The sequence below is a fragment of the Rhyacophila brunnea genome, unplaced genomic scaffold, assembly GCF_057557595.1.
Source record: "Rhyacophila brunnea isolate RB1 unplaced genomic scaffold, BYU_Rbru_1.0 scaffold_14, whole genome shotgun sequence".
NCBI classification, from domain to species: Eukaryota; Metazoa; Arthropoda; class Insecta; order Trichoptera; family Rhyacophilidae; genus Rhyacophila; species Rhyacophila brunnea.
The window spans coordinates 36,568,284-36,586,636 of NW_028232796.1; the positions used below are offsets into that span (position 1 = coordinate 36,568,284).

General features: G+C 33.1%; 1 long non-coding RNA gene across 1 annotated transcript; it reads right to left on the reverse strand.

Annotated features, from left to right (window-relative positions):
• Nucleotides 1-419: 419 nt before the first annotated feature.
• LOC147075925 (uncharacterized) lies at nucleotides 420-2,529 on the reverse strand. The gene is made up of 3 exons (XR_015069982.1): nucleotides 2,335-2,529; nucleotides 938-1,077; nucleotides 420-538 (listed from the first exon to the last, which is right to left on the reverse strand). It is a non-coding gene; the product is annotated as an uncharacterized LOC147075925 (long non-coding RNA).
• Between the last annotated feature and the right edge of the window lie 15,824 nt (nucleotides 2,530-18,353).

Here is an 18,353-nt window from a genome sequence, read left to right on the forward strand (position 1 = left end):
ACTAAAAACATGTGTAAACTTTTTTTATGTTTCTATGTATTATTGGTAATTGAAATAAATACAAAACACAATAAAGTACGAAATAATTGAACGATTAAAATTAAAGCGAGTTTCCCCCAGGGAGTACGACTTAAGCAACCTACCCCTACATATTTCCACAAATAATTGTGGCCAAACAACGGCTCTTCTAAAACCTTCCAATATGTAAATCTTTTTCATGCTTTACAAAATATGTATCCCCAATTATTTTAAGCAACCACCACTAACTATAATATTCACATTAAGTAATGTAACTCATAATGCTATTGTCATTTTTTGTTCTCTTCATCTGACATCAACGTCAGAAGAGTGGACCCGCGCGCATTTCAGGCTTCAAAATTTAAAAAATGTAAAAATTTTATATAAAGTATAGTTTTTACCACTGTTCAAAGAAAGATCTTTCAAATGGTATTTGGCGGGGTCGATTCCAAGAAGTCGACCATAGTGCGGACCATACCATACAAGTAGCTCACTGTTCTCAGGAATGTTTCTCACGGTTCTGCGAAACAATAATAAGAAACAACTTCAAAATTATGTCATAAATTAAATTGGCATTTCTAGAATGTGTAATAAATAAACAAGTAAATCTATTACCTATTTAAAAATATTCAATTTTTTTGGACCATCAAATAATGGTAAAAACAAAAAGTTTGGACTATAACTAGGGGAGCTTGAAGAAGCTCGATTTTTTAATGTGTTTTGTAGATTTGGTATCTATGGAAAAATGAATATTTTATAGATTGTCGCATTAAAAAATGGTGCAATAAACTTTGGTTTATAGTCATTATTGTTGACCTGTTTTTTATGTACGAATGACATGTCTAATTTCTTTGGTTAATCATAATTTTCATGAAAACATTTGAAATGAGAAACTACGATAGATAGATAAATAGGTAACCTGTAGAAAATTTTCCCTTTGTATTGGAAAGCCTGTAGATTTTGCTCGTGAACATTTCGAGCACAGTTGGTGAATCGCATCCAGTTTGAGGTGTTAGGATCGCTGGCATCAACAAACGATTTCTTTTCGTTAACACATATCTGAAACAATAAATATTTTCAATAATGAGTACATTAGCAACAGAAATTTTGGAAAGTTCATTTTGCCTTTAATTATTTAGATCTTTGTTTTTAGGCAGCATTATCTATATTGGTATATTTGTATTATATTGTTTCATCAATATTATTATTGAGGATAATGATTTTGCCTGTCTATCCAATTTGGATTTCGACAATTTTTTTATATTAAAACTGTTTACACCAGGGATTTCCAACCCTGTGGCCGCGAAAAATTCAATACCTACATAATGTTTAAAAAAAAAACATTTATTTGTCAGATATGTATGTAATATTTCTGTCTAAGTTATGTAGGTTTATTGGATAAAAAAACTTCTCACCATTCTATTTTTGGCTATAAACGTGATCGAGTTGAAAATAAGGTTGGGAACTACTGGTTTATAGTGTTATACATATATAAACGTAAATGGCATATCAAATCACATTGTCTCCTATACTATAAATAAAGAATAAAACATCCTATAACAGTAAATCTATGGTAAACCTAGAAGGCAGTCAAAATTAAAATGTAGGTACTAATACTGATTAATATTAATATGTAATGCCTAAATCCCCTATCAAAAATCTCAAAACCGGCAGAGTTAGGGAGATAAATATTTAACTTGTAGGTACCTACCTAATAATATTAATTTGTAGCATTAAGACAGGACACTCGCTGCCCAACATCAAAATAAAGAATTCTATAACCGAATAATTGCAGCTACTTCCACTCATGTATAGTTTGAACGCAAAGATATCAGCCAGTAGTGGAAGGGCCTTCAAAACTGCCACAGGGGCGCATGGTTCTAAACCAAAATACATCTCGTTTAGCGCCAAATTTTATTAATAATTTGTAATCCAAACATAAAGTCTTTAATTAATATTAACCAGTGCATAAAAAACAGTGTTTTATCTTTAATAAGTGCCCGTGACATATTGACAATTATAAATAGGTAAATAAACTTTCACATAGGTTTTTGTTACTTATTCGTTATTTATTACTATAATATCTCTTGTGAAAGAGAAAATATATCTAATATTCAATTACCCCGAATCCATGGTTTAAATTACAGTCGAATCACACCCTCTGACAAACCCTTCCATATCAGTACACAGAAATTAATTTATTCATCCCGATTATTTATTGACGCAAACGCGAAATAAGAATATGCAGAATATGTGTAAAATGGTTTGTAAAATATATAGCAAACATAGAAATAGGTACTATGACGTATTACTTACTTCCCAAGCATACAAGGATTCGGTTGGGCTTTTATCAGTGATGACACCCACGTAGGGTCCAAAACGCACGCCCACCGGAATACAAGAGGAGGTCCACGTTCCTTGGCCTGCACCTTTGATGGAAGACTGGCCCAATCTCACGTAACCCACTGGAAATGTCTGCTCAGCTACACTCAGTTGACTTTCCTTGGATACCTACCACAACCATTACTAAATGAATACCATGTCAAATTTAAATAAGTTTTCCGACTTAATATCATGATATATTCTAATACACCTTTATGTAAACTGTATATTTTGGATAATTAGAGTAATATTATACAGTGGAGCCACATTTTTAGGTGCCTGGAATTCACGTTTTCCTATTTACTCTTGGTTTTCCGTTTCATTCTTGTACATTTAATTTACAATTTACATTTGAAATATTAAATTTAAAAATTCAATTTATTTTAATTCATTCAATTATTTGCATCACTGTTTCTGATTATAGACACTTCTGCAGTGCCCAAGGCCACCGTTACTTAGCGTGATTTTGGGCGATCTTTTATTTTAACAAATTTAGTATCGATTGTCATTCTGTGTGTTTGGCTCTAAAAGTGGGACTACACCGGAAACTTTTGTCGCCAACCTCATAAAATTTAACGACTATGTCTCGGAATAGGGTAATAAAATCGAAGGTGTTGCTACTTGTTGACGTTGCTCATTTGTCCACACAGAGAGGCAACGTGTTGCGGCAACGTCATTTTTTCTTGTAAGCCACGGAACGTTCGCCTGATTATTATTATTTAATCGTATTTGTCGCGAGTCGGGACACGCTATACCTACCTATCAAAAGGCGCTCGATATTTGCGACTGGGACTCATGCACTCTTTAATGTAGGTACCTATTACAGTGGAAAATATTATAGGTACTTATTTATATATTAGTAGATGTAGGTAAATAGGTACCTACTTCAATTTGGTCGATATCAAACTTCGAGAAAAAGACACCAAAATTATTATTTTACTTTACTATAAATTCTTAATAAAAAGATAAACCATACCAATACGATAATAATCAATATCATTGTCTTCATCTATGGCATATTATTTTAAATCAAACCTCGATGTAGATGTAGGTAGGTACATGTAAACACTTACATGTAGGTAATCATTCTTACCTATCAGAGAATTATGATTATATTTTTTATTGCTCGCGTGTTATAATCATGATGCAATTAGGGATTTCAATACCGGTACATATTTCAAAACCGGTATTCAATTATTTACCGATACCGAACTACCGGTTTCAAAAATCAATCAATGAGTCACCTGTACCTCGACCGCGCACGAAAAGTGACACACGGAGATTACATCTTAGGCTCAGTTCCATAGAAAAGTCAAAAATTTCAAGTTTTGAGCTATGTTGGCCATTATAGTGGTATATCGCTCCTCTTCTGTTCCACAATTTTACAACTCAAAAAAATTACAAAATGTCATCGAAGGTTCCATGTTTTTGTCACTTTTAGGGGAGTCAAAACTGTGATCAGCCATTACTCAAAACTAGTAATTTCTATTCCAGCCATCGACATGCAAACGACTCAATTCACTTGTACCTGGAATGCGCACGAGTTTTTACGCGCAAGTCAAATCGCGCCATCTGAACAAGCCCAAAGTTACAATAGAAAGAAGTTACAGTTATATACCACTAACTAATCTAGCTATCTAGATAATACTATTAATAATCTAGATAATAACATTATCTAGCTAGGTACCTATTCTAACTCATACAGATATATATAGTTACTTACAATTTTTCTTAAACGTTTTCAAAATTACGTATGTTCACACTTATTTTTGTTTCATGTTATTTTCGAGACTTTTTATATCAAGCTGATAAAAATGTCATGTCTAGTCTTTGAATGTACGTGATGCAATATAGAAAAAATACTTTCACACAAGTACGTGGAAAAAATGGTCAATAACGAGATTTCTAGTTTTTTAACAAATATAAAAATATCAGGCATGCTTTTCCATTTGCGACTTATTACTGCGTCGCGTATTATTTATGATTATAGTAAAATACTATTATTTTGATTCTGTAAACAATGTAACAAAATACGTAATAAATAAGTAATCAAAATAATTGCTATGCTCCCATTGATGGGCAATGGCTACCTACACGGGGAAATAAAGAGTAAAAAACACATAGTCGAAATTCCAGTACCTACCTACGTTGCACTTCGTATTAAAATCAACTGGTACTTATGTGAATTTTATTAACACTAATTTTATTATTAATGAACCATTAAGTGTGTTGCTCGCTCTTTGACAAAATACCGACGCTCCTCGAAACAAGCGTCGACAATTCTCGACATCAACATGTAAGTGAAATACGATTCCTAAAACGATAAAAGTAATTAAAACTCGGGAACTGGAGCGATTATTTTTATGATGAGTGACCTCATTTTGAGATGTCACCACTTGTTGATTTCAGTGAGGACGATGTTGTCAACGCCAACATTTGTCAACTTAGTTCAACAAACGATTAATGTAATTTATGTTCCAATAAAATATGATAATTATCGTTAAATTTTATGAGGTTGGCGACAAAAGTTTCTGGTGTAGTTCCACTTTAATATTAAAATTGATTGTTGCAGACATTTTTTGTTCCTATTGCTTACATAAGTTATGTTTGTTTAAGTTTTTCATTGTTTTCCAAAAATTTCTTAAATAATAATTTTTCAATTGCCCAATATACATTTTCCCTCTATTTACAGTTCCTTCGCAAAATGTAAAATAAAGAATTTAAAGCCATGTATCGGCTTCGAGTGGCAACCCACGAATATGGATGATCGTCGGTGTTTTGTAAAAGGGCGAATTAACCAAAATGCTATTTTACAGGAGGAGGTTTTTTAACTATTGACATTTATTTGTTTATGACCTGTGGATGATTATAAATATCTAACAAGTTTATAATAAAGCTTAGAAAGAATACTGACATTATAATAGGTATTATTATATAATATTTTAAAAGGCCTAATATGTCACATTCGCTTTTTATTCATAATTTTAATTAATTTAATTTTAGTAAACGATTATCGTTTTTAAGTACTTTCCTGTGGAGATACAAACTCGCCGTTTTTACACAGCAAGCTAGTAGGGTACATCATATTGTATTTTCATTAAAATCTCGATTTCGCCAAAATGCTTGATTCACCCTTTTTACAAAACACCGACGTTATGTTGCCGCACAAGCCAAAGTGAAGTGACCTTTAACATATGGCAAAAGGACTTTAGCGGTTGGCTTGTGCGCAGTCGGTGCATTTGTGTGTTCGTGTGTCTGAATAATGTCCGAAGAACTTGCGTGTCAACGTAGGAGCCTTGTGTGTGTGCAGTAACCATGAATTTTGAAAATTGATATAACTATAATATGATTCTAAAGAAGAAATAGCAAATGTTTAAGTTACCACAATAAATCATGAGGGAAGTTGACTATAACTTCACATGCCTGTTCATGACTTTAATGAAATGACAACGTTTTTAGTATCATATTCAAAACTCTATAAAGGAGGTAGCCGCTTCAGCACATGCAATATTCGTGGCATTCTTGCGATCACTGAACCGAGCGCCACATGTGGCCGCCTTGCTTCGTTGAAACACAGCTGCAAAGCTGGCTAGTGCAACAAGGATATAGGTTTGCCACGGTCGAATATGATGCACAGGGTAAGGATAAGAAGCTTTATAAAATTATTAAAAAGGTAGAAATCCACCTCCAATATGGTTCTTGTCATAGCCTTCGATGTACTACGACTTATTTGGATGTCTGTGTAAGCTAGAGGTGGGAAAACTGGTCGATTTTGAAGACTAAGTATACTTACTACCAGTATTAAAAAATACTTAGTATCGAAACTTGTTCCAAAATACTTACTAGTATTTGAAATATCGGCTATAATAGAATCGTTAAAAATACATCCGCTTTTCGGAAAGTCCCATTTTCGAGACAGGTATAACTGGAACTATGGCACTAGTCACTCCTGTTTCAGTAGAAAATACTGGAGCATTAAAAGCACTGGTTTCATTTATCTGTAAAGCATTTTCATTTACAGGTGGAGCTATATTTTGCCTGGCAAATTCAATATGAATAGTTGGGTGCTTGCGCTGTAAAAGTTTCTTCAAATTTGACATTGACTTGTATGAATTTTTTATTTTACAAACATTATAGATGGCATAATTTGTAACTATTTCTTTGGAACGATTCCACACGAAACTTAACCTTTTAGTAGCCATTTTTACACAAATTGTTTATTAACTATAATATAATTATTATCCATTTATACAATCACGCATACAATTTGAATTCAGTTTATGTTTATAAGTTCCAATTATAACACTAAAAAATCGAGAAACTCGACGTGACAAAACCAGATAAACGCGTAGTCAGTTAGCGTTATAAGAACGCCGCTATTCCGGCTTGCAACTGACGTCAACTCGATGTAAATATCTTACTCAACTGAATCTAAAACTAAAACCAGTCGCATACTAAACATACGCGAGTCGCGACGCCGAGGTGTGATGATTTCATACGTAGCAAGACTACAAACTATCTAGCGGACGGCGAGTCACATACCATGCGTCGAACTACGGAACTCGATAAAGTCTCATACTCAACTGAAACCTAAAACTCTTAAAACCCAAAACTAAGGCGAACTCAAATAGTATACTATAAAACGAATGACCATTTCTGTCCTTCACTATACCAACTTTACAACAGAGGAGAAAGGGAGAACAATGACAGTTGAGTATAATATCACGGCTAGACATACGTGTATCATGATATCTCGCTCGCGCGCATTTAATATCAATAGCGTTGAAAGTCAACCAGCATTACGCGAGTCACTGCTAGACGCAACTCGGCGCGGGGCAAGTCACTGCGATGACATCATCAAATGCGTTCGAATTCGAACATCTAATACGTTTCAAGTTTCTTGAAATAAGTTTATTGGGCCACAAATACTTAGTATGGATAGTTTCATCCGAAACTTAAGTACACAAACTGGTGACAGTATTTCCAACTCACCTCTAGTGTAAGCCAATGGTACAGACTTTTGACTATTAAAAAATAACATTCTTTATTGCGAGACAACGAATAAAAGACAGGCGATCTCATCTCCCTACCTTTATAATCACACGTAATATTATAGTCTTTTGAGTAATATTGAATAATAAATAAAGTGTTTACCTTATAATCTGGAATAACCAGCAATGGACCGTGTTTTGGGCAGAACTCTGAGAAAGACTTGTCACACAAATCACACCCTAGAAATAAATAACAGGTTTTTAAATTTAAACATAAAGTCATTTCAAAAAGTGAATAATGTATTTTATTTGGAATATAATATGACATACCTAGTGTCTATTAAATACTACTGAAAATGCTGAGAAGGTAATTGGAGTGGAATCCAAAAAGATGAAAAGATAATACAAGTCAGTGACATCTTTCGTCAAAGTACGAATCATTCCAGTTGATAGAACGTTGAATAATGTAATATGTAAAACAATGTAATTATGATCCCTTTACATAGATCAAATCTAAGCCACCTATAAATTATGCCTACCTCTACAGGACGTTACTGATTTAGCTTATCTTAATGAATAAAACCTAAAAAAATCATCCTCAGACAAAGCTAATTTGTAACAACTTTAAACTAATCCGCACCATGCCACACCTGGTTTTAATCGCTGAAATAGAACTCCGGTTTATATAAAATACGATTCATTAACTACCAGAGGGCACAGTGAATCTTTATCCACTTGACATACATACAATAATAAATATTTTTGCGCAGGATACCAATTGATTGGCTCAGTTAAAGAGGGCTTAAACAATAGGAAAAAAGAGACCAACGCTAGTGGCACACTTTGCTTTCATTTCGAGAACATCATTGGTCTTATATTCACCACAATATTAAATCACCAATAAAAGTGGATGTTATATGTACACTTTTTTGTATGAGGAATTGTTAACCATTCATAAAACCCACGGGTTCCTTGCTCTGGATCAAATAATATCTACTTTTTTCAGATGTAAGTTCAAAGCCGCGCTCACGGTTTCATCAATAAACAATCCAAAATGCATGAAGATTGTAGTGCGATTCACAATTTAAGATTGAAAGACTGTGCTGGTCAGGTCATGTGCACTAACATAGAAAAATGTCAGGCAATTCAATAAGACTCAATAGAAGACGCAGCCCGAATATTGGCTGGATAACAATAACTGCCGTATACTTGGGATACCAAACTAGAAAGCGGTGGAGAGGTTGTTGGAAGAAGCCGGAAACCACCCTGAGTTGTCGCAATTCCTAATGATTAAATTACGTGAAAGTTATGTTTGGCGGAACTTGAAAAATCGACTTACACATGAGACTGTCGTCACGATCCGTATCTTCGTTGTAATCCACGAGCCGCTTTTTCTTTCGTCTCGGATTTTTGGGTCGCCGCACAACTATAATGACAAAAATAAAAATAATCAGTTAAGTGGGACTCAGTTCTCACCATTTCACCACCATTCATTCATTCACCATTTTGACTTTGACAAGACATGATATGATTGTGACAATACATTTTTGAATGATACTCACATGGCAAATCATCTGCATCACTTCCCAGCTCATTTTCTAATTTATCAATACATTTATTGACCATTTGCAACTCTTTCTTTGACCTGCAATAATAACATGATATGCATTAGTACATTTAAGTCAGTCTGAAAGAAGAATTTAACATTCTTAAATCTTGTCTATGTACAATATAATATTCAGCACCTACATATTTTAGTAATTGAATAAAAAATAATGACTTAACAAATATAATTTCATGAAATAGTTCTTACAAAATTGAAAAAAACTCACTCATTAATTTCTAACTGTGAAAATCCTTCAAAACACTTTTCCGCATCTCTCTCAGCCTGGAAAATAACATGAAATATATAATTATTACATTGTGCATATTTCAATCTTCAAATTTACATGACGTAATAAATTTACATTTACATCAATCAAACATATTTAATCAAATCTTCAAAGCGGTGATTTTACATATGCGATCATCGCAACCAAATTGAACAAGTACCTATATTCAAATGGCAGTGATTTTACTTGTATTTACATTTTGTCCATTTTGCTATGCATGTTGACTGAAATATTGCAATTGCGATGATCGCAAAGCGGATACATGCATTCTAATGCACTTTCTCATTGAATCATTTTGATTTTGTATCAATTATTATTAAACATTTACTTAGGTATATTAATTTAAAGTCGCATTTAACAAAAAACAAAACAAAAAAAATAGTAAACAAAAACACTAGTTTCCATTCTCGTAAAATGTTTGCAATACGCTCGTAATAAAAATGTCATTTCTTTCACCTACTTTCTTTTATCTTCTGAAATATAAAATGATATTTATTTATTATATATATAATATTTTAGAATTCTTTGCTTAGAAGATATACCGACATATAATAAAGAAATTATATTATTATAACATGTTAACTTGCCAAGGTTTTATGATAATAGAAACTGCTGTTTTTGTTTCCAGAGCCCTCAAATCCAGTGCGGTAATCGCATATGGCGTCCTCATAGTCCAGTGCGCAAGGCGCTGGCCTTTTATCAAGGGGCTTCCGGTGAGGTCAGAATAGATTTATGTAAATTTCCTAAACTACACTACAATCCTGTTGTAGTGTTAAGAATATGAACTTATTGTATATATTATATATTTTATTAAATTTAAAATAAAAATATCTTTGTAAATAATTTACTCGTAAAAAAAGATTAAGTAAAACTACTCCATAATACTTACTCGAATTGTTTCTAATTTTTTACGCATCCGCTGCTTGCGAATTTCCATTTCTTCTTTTTTCTTACATCCCATTCCCATCATTGCTAAAATTGTAAAAAACATTAGATACCAAGGTAAGCAATTATAATAAAATTGTTGAATTCAGCCGTGCAATATTAAAACCATTTTTTTAATGGTAATGTGGATATCGTGTGCCAATAGACGGTCAGCTTACATAACTAAACAAATTTTCAATCGTAAACGGCAGACGCTATATAAACCCAAGAACGGCTCGAGAGGCAAGGCTCAGTAGATTGATGACATACTGAGATTTGACGAAATTACACAACAAAATGATGACGATGAATGAACTGAGACGATTAAATGCGAAGACGACTGAAGAAAATTATTGAAAAGTGACTTGAAAATACAGGCATATTCAATTAAAATTTGGCAGCAGTTTGGTTTATTAGTTATTTGACATACCCGGGGTTCCAGCGGCTAGCTCAAGTGTCCATCGAACCCCGGATTCACAAAAAAAGGAGAGTTAAACGATTGGAGTGTAAATAAAACACGGCCTTTCGTGCTCGTAACGTGGTCTTCTTATATTTTCGTAATTTTTAGTTTTACAAATTATATTTAGGATTTTTACAGTTGTAGTCGTCAGGTCCGTACGATTTGAATACCAGACGCTCACTAACTTTTTTTTCTTTTTCAAACTTCGCGTACCCACGCCATCCAACAAAAAGGACTCTCGTGATTGGCCAAGTTTTATCGTGTGATGTTTTTTTGATTTGACGAATCACGAGGACCACCCCGGCGCAGGCGCGTGGAAATTTGAACGTTGCCGGCAAGCGCAGCAAAATTTATTATATATGAATAAGTACTTATATTTAATCTTTAAATTATCTCTTTCATCCATCATCATTTATACTTTAAAATCTATCACGCACCGGACGAAGGCCTTTACTCATGAATAAAAAAATAAAATTACGTAGTTGAGCAAGGAATCAGATTAGATGTTTTATGAAGCCGTTTCTAGAGGTCAGGGTTACGTTTCGACTTATGACTACTAAATGATTATTTTACACCGGGAGAAGCCCGCCTGTAACAGGGGTGTAACATATTCCTCATAGACAATCTTCACATGGAAACATAAACAAAGATTGGTATCGTGGGTCTAATTTTCGAGATAATCAAACTTAAATATTGCATTACGGAACGTTATGGTTTTGTGCATGCTGCAAATGGTGGGTAGGGTCTCTGGCGGGAGGTTATGCCGCTTAATGTGGCCAGGGGGCAATACCCCACCACTATTACATTATAATATGTAAAATATAACTTACCATCTCTTTTATCGAATAGTTTATTTATCCAATCTTCATATCTTATGACGAACATTGGTTTGGGTATTTCACCTGAAATTCAAACATCTGTAATTAGAATTTTCAGCCAATTTTTATCTACACAAAATTATTGTCATATTGTAAAATGATTAGATTGAAATTTATTATCCTACACCTAGCCAAAGCTATTTTCAATTAATGATTAATAAAAAATGTAATGAAGATAGAAATACAATAAATTAGACCCTTTACTGGAAAAAGAGCTTTATCGCAATAGTGGTAGCATTTGGTAAAATAATGAAAATGGCGTGCCGTATATTAAATTTGTTTTCATATTACGTACCAGCCGAAAATGCACTATATAATAAATTATTCAACTGACGCGTCGTGTTCGATCATTATAAAGTGGAAATTAAAATTTCACGATAAAACTACTTTTCCGGAGAGACATTATTTTTAATCAAATCTTCATAACAAATTATAAGAACACTAATTCGTCAATGGTAATAATTGGACATGTTAACTTCAACAAACAAGGTTCTAATAAAAGTTATCTTCGAATAATCTCTAAAATAAACCATTTCTGTATGACAATCATCAGATGAAACACAAACTTTAATATGACTTTATAGTCATGACGCTTTTTATATAAGAAAATGTAAAATTATAGGTGATAAAAATTACCTAATTTATATTTTATAAACATAAGCTTAAAAACTTTCCGCTGGCGTTCATCGAGACTCTCCCATTCAGCGGTTGTGAAGAAAATGGACACATCTATCTGGTCCGCCATTTTGCAGTTAAGTTAAATTTTTACCTGAAACAGCTATGAAAATAACACAATAATTAATCATAAAGGCAGTTATAAGACATCAGTCTTGCCCAAAGGCGTTGAAGAAGATCTTCTCCGTATAGAGGTTAAACATACTATGAGAGTGAGGCTAAAAAAAGGACACTACAGCTAATGATTAAATTTGTTATTGAGATAGGAAGGTAGCATTTTGCTCATTTCTTGGTAGGGAAAAGTAAGTTAATTATAATAAAATTGAGGCTGTTCTGTGCGTCATACGCAAAGAAAACGGCTTCATATTATATCTGGACATAACCCTCTTTTTTATATTATTGCTACGTAGTTATCACAATAATATTTATGACAAACCTCACCAACTGTATAAATTTATGCGTGTCAATCAAGATGTGAATATTTACTGCCAAGGAATAACCAAAATAAATATTTTTATCTATTTAACCATTTCTATGATTATTTATAAATTTTAGAGGTCGAAATTATTGTGAAAATAATTTTGTTTTTTTTATACGGAAACACCTTGTGCGTATTATTGTCTATGATTCCTATTGACAGCCTGTTGCTATGGGCTTTGTTTACTTGATTGGAATCATGTTGGAATGATCGAAAAACGAATTTGACAAACTACCTATTCTGAAACAGAATCAAATGAAACACAACTTGGTATAATAGATTTATATAAATTACGATAATAAAACTATCCTCACAAATTGGCGAGGAATTCCATGTCAAAGTGCCAGTGAAGGAAAATATGGGTTCATTTTGAATAATATCTAGGTACATACTACAATGGTAAGCATGGTTTAGGTGTTTTGAGACCAAAAACCAAACACAACCTACGTAGCTTTGGTTTACAGTGGATTGTGTTGGGTCTTAGTTTGATTTTTGGTCTCAAAATACCTCAATCTCGAAAACGATATGGAGCAGGTACATACTATAAAATTACCTGCATGTCGAGCCAAGCAAGTTCTTGTCATAATTTGTTGTAGGTATTAGGTAGATTTCTTTGATAATCTACAAATATATTAAGTCTATGATAACCTACCATCATAGACTAATATTATACTTCCTACCATTAAGTTCTAAATGGCGCAGGTAATATTCGCCACTTTTTCTGCCTTCTAATAAAATTGTGCATAGCATAATTTTTCCTATATGACGCAATCCCATGACAAAACCCCGTATAAGTTATATGTCAATGATAGAAGCCTAAATATTTACAAATTAAAGCTTAGAAATGCATTTTCATGTCAATATTTTGTGTAAAAATAGGTAAATATGTTTTCAGGCACAGACAAAATGGAGTTCCCTCCAAAACTTATATTGGAATATTATCATAGATAAGAATATTATCTAGTTTAGAAGCCTACTGTTACTAAACATTAAATTCTAATGAATTTTCCTACATTTTGACTCAGATGTGGTGGCTATATCTACTAATGCACTAATTAAACTAAAAAATTAACAAATAGCTAATTTATTAAGAAGTTTTTCACTTACTCTCACAAAGAGGACATCTCTGCTCAACACAATAAAAGGAAAAGGAAATAAATGAGATGGAATGGACAATGCTTGAAAACTTTTGTAGAATGTTCCATTTTCAAAATATCATTTGGTTTCAATTTAATTAAAGAGCTGACTAATATTATCTATTACTGGCCATCTTTATTATTTATGATTTTTTATTATAGGTAAATAATTTTATTATTATTACATTAGAGAGGGTATTACTTAGTCATGCCATTATTTGAAAATAGTAGGTGTGTGTTAATTTTTCCTCTTTGTCCATTCAAAACAGAATAACTTGGCATCATTATAATTTAGTAAACAGCAAAATTATTACAGATCTGTATATTTTATTTAGAAAATTGGACGAGAGGAAAGAGAGAACAATATTACCAAAAATGCCTCCAGAAATGAAAAAAAGGTGGCCTTAAGGGCTTATGCCTTATGGCGTAGGAAGGTAGAAATTTAAGAATTTGCGGTATCTTTGCGAGCTTAGCCTAATTGATCTGATGATTATTTAGGAAATATGTCAATCTCATGAAACCTTGTGTTTTCTCAAATTAATTAAATTATAAATTAATTAATAACCATCTAACTAAAATATATTAATATCATAAATGAGTATTAGCCGGCTCTCACATCTAAACTCGCCTCGTCTGCCGCACAGCCACAAATCAATCCTTCTAGGAACGTTGTTCCGATGTTGCATATGAAGACCGCGCACGTCTACCTAGCGACAGTCGCGCGTAACCTCTTAAAACATTATATAATATATTTGGATGAGGCGACCGGCGAGTCGTATAGGTATGACCAAACCAATCATAGGTGTGCATATGGGTTCTGGCGGCTTCGACTCGCAGCCGGAGATGCATGCAACTTGTCGATTGCAACATTAGATTTTTTTTTTTAACTAAAAAGTCCCATTCGACCAATGTGCGGAGCTCTATTTGGCAACGTGTGGTTTGTGAATAGCAATGTCACATCGGCGTATTCGACATGTTGTAGACAAGACGAGTTTTGATGTGCAAACTGGCCTATTGTTAACATCTTGATTTTGCAGGAGAAAGTGCAATGCTGAGCTAAACAACCTGTACTAAGATTGTAGTACAGTTCAATCAAGCATGATTGGGAGACTGCGCTGGTTACACCATGTGTAAACCAGCAAAGAGAATAATGTCAAGTAATCCGATAGGGCGCAGAAAAAAATTAATAAAAAAATATCAGAAATATATAACCAATAGAAAAAATCTTCTTTTTAAAAAAAAATGACACCCAACAGGATTCGAACCTGCGTCTCTGTTTCAGAGAGTGTTATAGTTTGTTGCTATTAGTTAAAATTCGTTGAAATTAGATAAGATTCCTATAGCTTAGTGGTCAATGCATGTGGGTGCGAATCCCGAAAGACCCAGGTTCAAACCTGCTGGATATCGAATCTTTTTAAAAAAAAAAAGGAGTTTTTCTATTGGTTATAATTATATTTCTCAGAAGTGTTTTAAAATTCTGTATGTTCAAAAAATACATAAATTAATAACTTCTTTTATAATGGCTATATTAGAAGAATTGGAGGAAGAAATTCTACGACAACTAATGAACTTGACTAAAGATAACGCGTTCAGACTCGTCTCGTGGCTTGTTTGGTATTTAATGAGAGGTGGTGGGGGCCGTTACTCAACCGAAAAATTAGAACAAAATGGATTATAATAAATTACTCGACTAAATTTGTCTGTTCATACATGTTTAGTTACTAAATTACTTTTCACTCGACTAATCCAAACAGGCCTTAACGTCCATTTCCCGTAAAAATAATTGTTTCGAAACCTCTTTGTGAGGTGTCCGAGATCCTCATCGAATCATAATGATGACTTTACCATCGAAATATTGAAAAATATATCTTAGGAAATATGGGAAAAACGGTGAATAGGATAAACAAACAGTGCGGGCTAGAGGTGAATTGGAAATACTGTCACTAGTTTGTGTACTCAAGGTTCGGATGCAACTACCCATACTTAGTACGTGTGGCCCAATAAACTTGTTCCAAAAAACTTGTTCGAACGCATGTGATGATATCATAGCGAGTCCCTCGCTAGTTGGTAGACTTTCAATACTATTGACATTAAATGCGAGCAAGCGAGATAGCACTCGAATACAACTATATTTTAATTTATTAGTCTGCACTGGAATGACATAATCTTATTTATGAACGATGGGTCATAAATTTTGAGCAGCAGCACATTCCCTCGGGAATGTGGTGAGGTGACAGCACAGGGTTGTTATGACAGCTCAAAACATGTTTAAAATAAAAAAAACCATTGTATATTCATTTTATGTTACAAGAATATTATAACCTCACATAAAAACAACTAGTAAATTTAAAATTTTATAATAAATGGGACATTTCGAAAAGCCGAGCTTAGTGTATTTTTAGTGATTCTATTGAAGCCTTTTGAAGTATTTTGGAACAAGTTTTGATACTAAGTATTTTTTTATACTGGTAGTAAGTATACTTACAGCGCCTGTACACGTGCATGGAATTACTGTCGGCAATCGTGTTTATTTTAAACTATCATGATAATAACTGTTTACACGTAAAAGTGCTGACTGTCTCTCCAATCTCATTCTTCAAGAGTAAGCAAGACATGAGGTTGTCATTTTATACTACTATCTGACAGGTCGTATTGAAAATAGGTTAAGGTCAAAATGAGTAGTTCGTTTTTTTACCGGCATGTTCGCCTCTATCGCTCTACTGCGCAGTCGCAGATCGAAAATAATCTTACTTGTGCGCAATAAATTGTCACAATTCGGAAGCTTCCAAACTTGTTTGATTCAAGCACGCAATCTTGCCAACTGCAGGATAATACATTTTCTTAGTGCGCACAGCACATCCATGCACGTCTAAACGGGGTATTAGTCTTTAAACTTGACCAGTTTTCCTACCTCTAGTGCAGGCACTATTTTATTTAACACTACACCAATGTCTCTACTACCTCCACTCTACTCAGAATGTATTCTTTTGTTGACACGTACTTCTGCTAAACTCGATTAACCCAAAGATCTAGCGGGCTTTCGACCGCCTTTAATGTATTTTAATATCACACGGGTACAGAGTTGACATGTGAGTAAGGCGACCATCTGAAGCCCCGATATTTTGGGTTATCAAATTTTAGAATGGGTACCTACCGACATATATTATTAGTAAAAACATATTTATCTAGGTACTTAATTACATTTCAGTTGATCTGGTCAGAACATAAACATATTTTTCCACTAGACGTTGAGAAGAACCTTCTTTACTAGACAGACCATAAATATATGAAAGTGAAACTGACAAAAAAGACACACATTTACACCTACTGTTTATATTCAATGCAATTCATTTCGTATTATGGATTCATTTGTAGTAAATTTTACTATTTTCATGAAACTTTAATAATAATTATTTCAGATGGATAATCATGAATAGGTACCTACTTAATATGTATGTCAAATGTGTTAGTATGTCATTGATTTGTAATAGTAAATATAAAAAAAATATCTCAGGATATACACGCTGTCATGTTTAAATTTAAATTGGCCCTTAGTCCCTCGAGGTTCGCCAGAATGAATGAACGACCATAATACTATGCGATAGGTAAAAAAAGGTCAAAAAAGAGGTAAAGAGTCACAGAATAGCTCTGGATGATGTGATTTATCCAACAAATTTTTACCTCCTTACCTCCACATGAGGTCCAAACTAGTTATGTAATCAAACTTATTTTACATATTTAATGTCATCAACGCATCTGAGCAATGTCACTCGTCACCCGGTGCGGTAAATTTACACCCCCCCCCCAACCCACAAACACGTACTTACATACAATTTTTTTATTAAAACTTATATTTTTAAGGTATTTATTAATTTCGTAATTAACGTACAAAATTAGCATTTTTTGCACAGATGTATCCGTACTTTCATCAACAATTTATTCATGGGGAAAGCAAAAAGAAATGGCTTATTTCAAAAAAAGACTACCTTATTCTTAGGTCAATAATTATTATAAAGCAATCATTATTCGTAGGATGTTAATCACACTTGAATGGTCAAAGACATAGCTTATAATTAGTATCTTTAGAATTATCTTCAAATGTGTTAATCTTGCCCATTTTTTGAATAATAAAATGCCTAATTCTTGTCAAATTTGGGTTCACAGAGATTATCAATATAATTTTTTATCGTAAATATTTCACTATAATAATGTCGACATAAATTATACTGATGGTTTTATAAATGCGTTTAAAAATTAATAAACGCAAAAAATCTTAACACCACTGCACATTTATGTACTGAAATATGACTATATTCTAAAACATTAGAACGAGAGGTTTAAAAGAATACTATTTTATGTAAGTAATAAAAATACTTTATGCAGTCATAAAATGTTTAAAATAAATATAAAGGATGATAAAGCTTCGAAATTATATAAATATATATCTACAACGTTTAAGGAATGTCCAGGATCATGCTTTGAAAATACAATAAAAGCTCCATTTTGACCAACGCTGAGC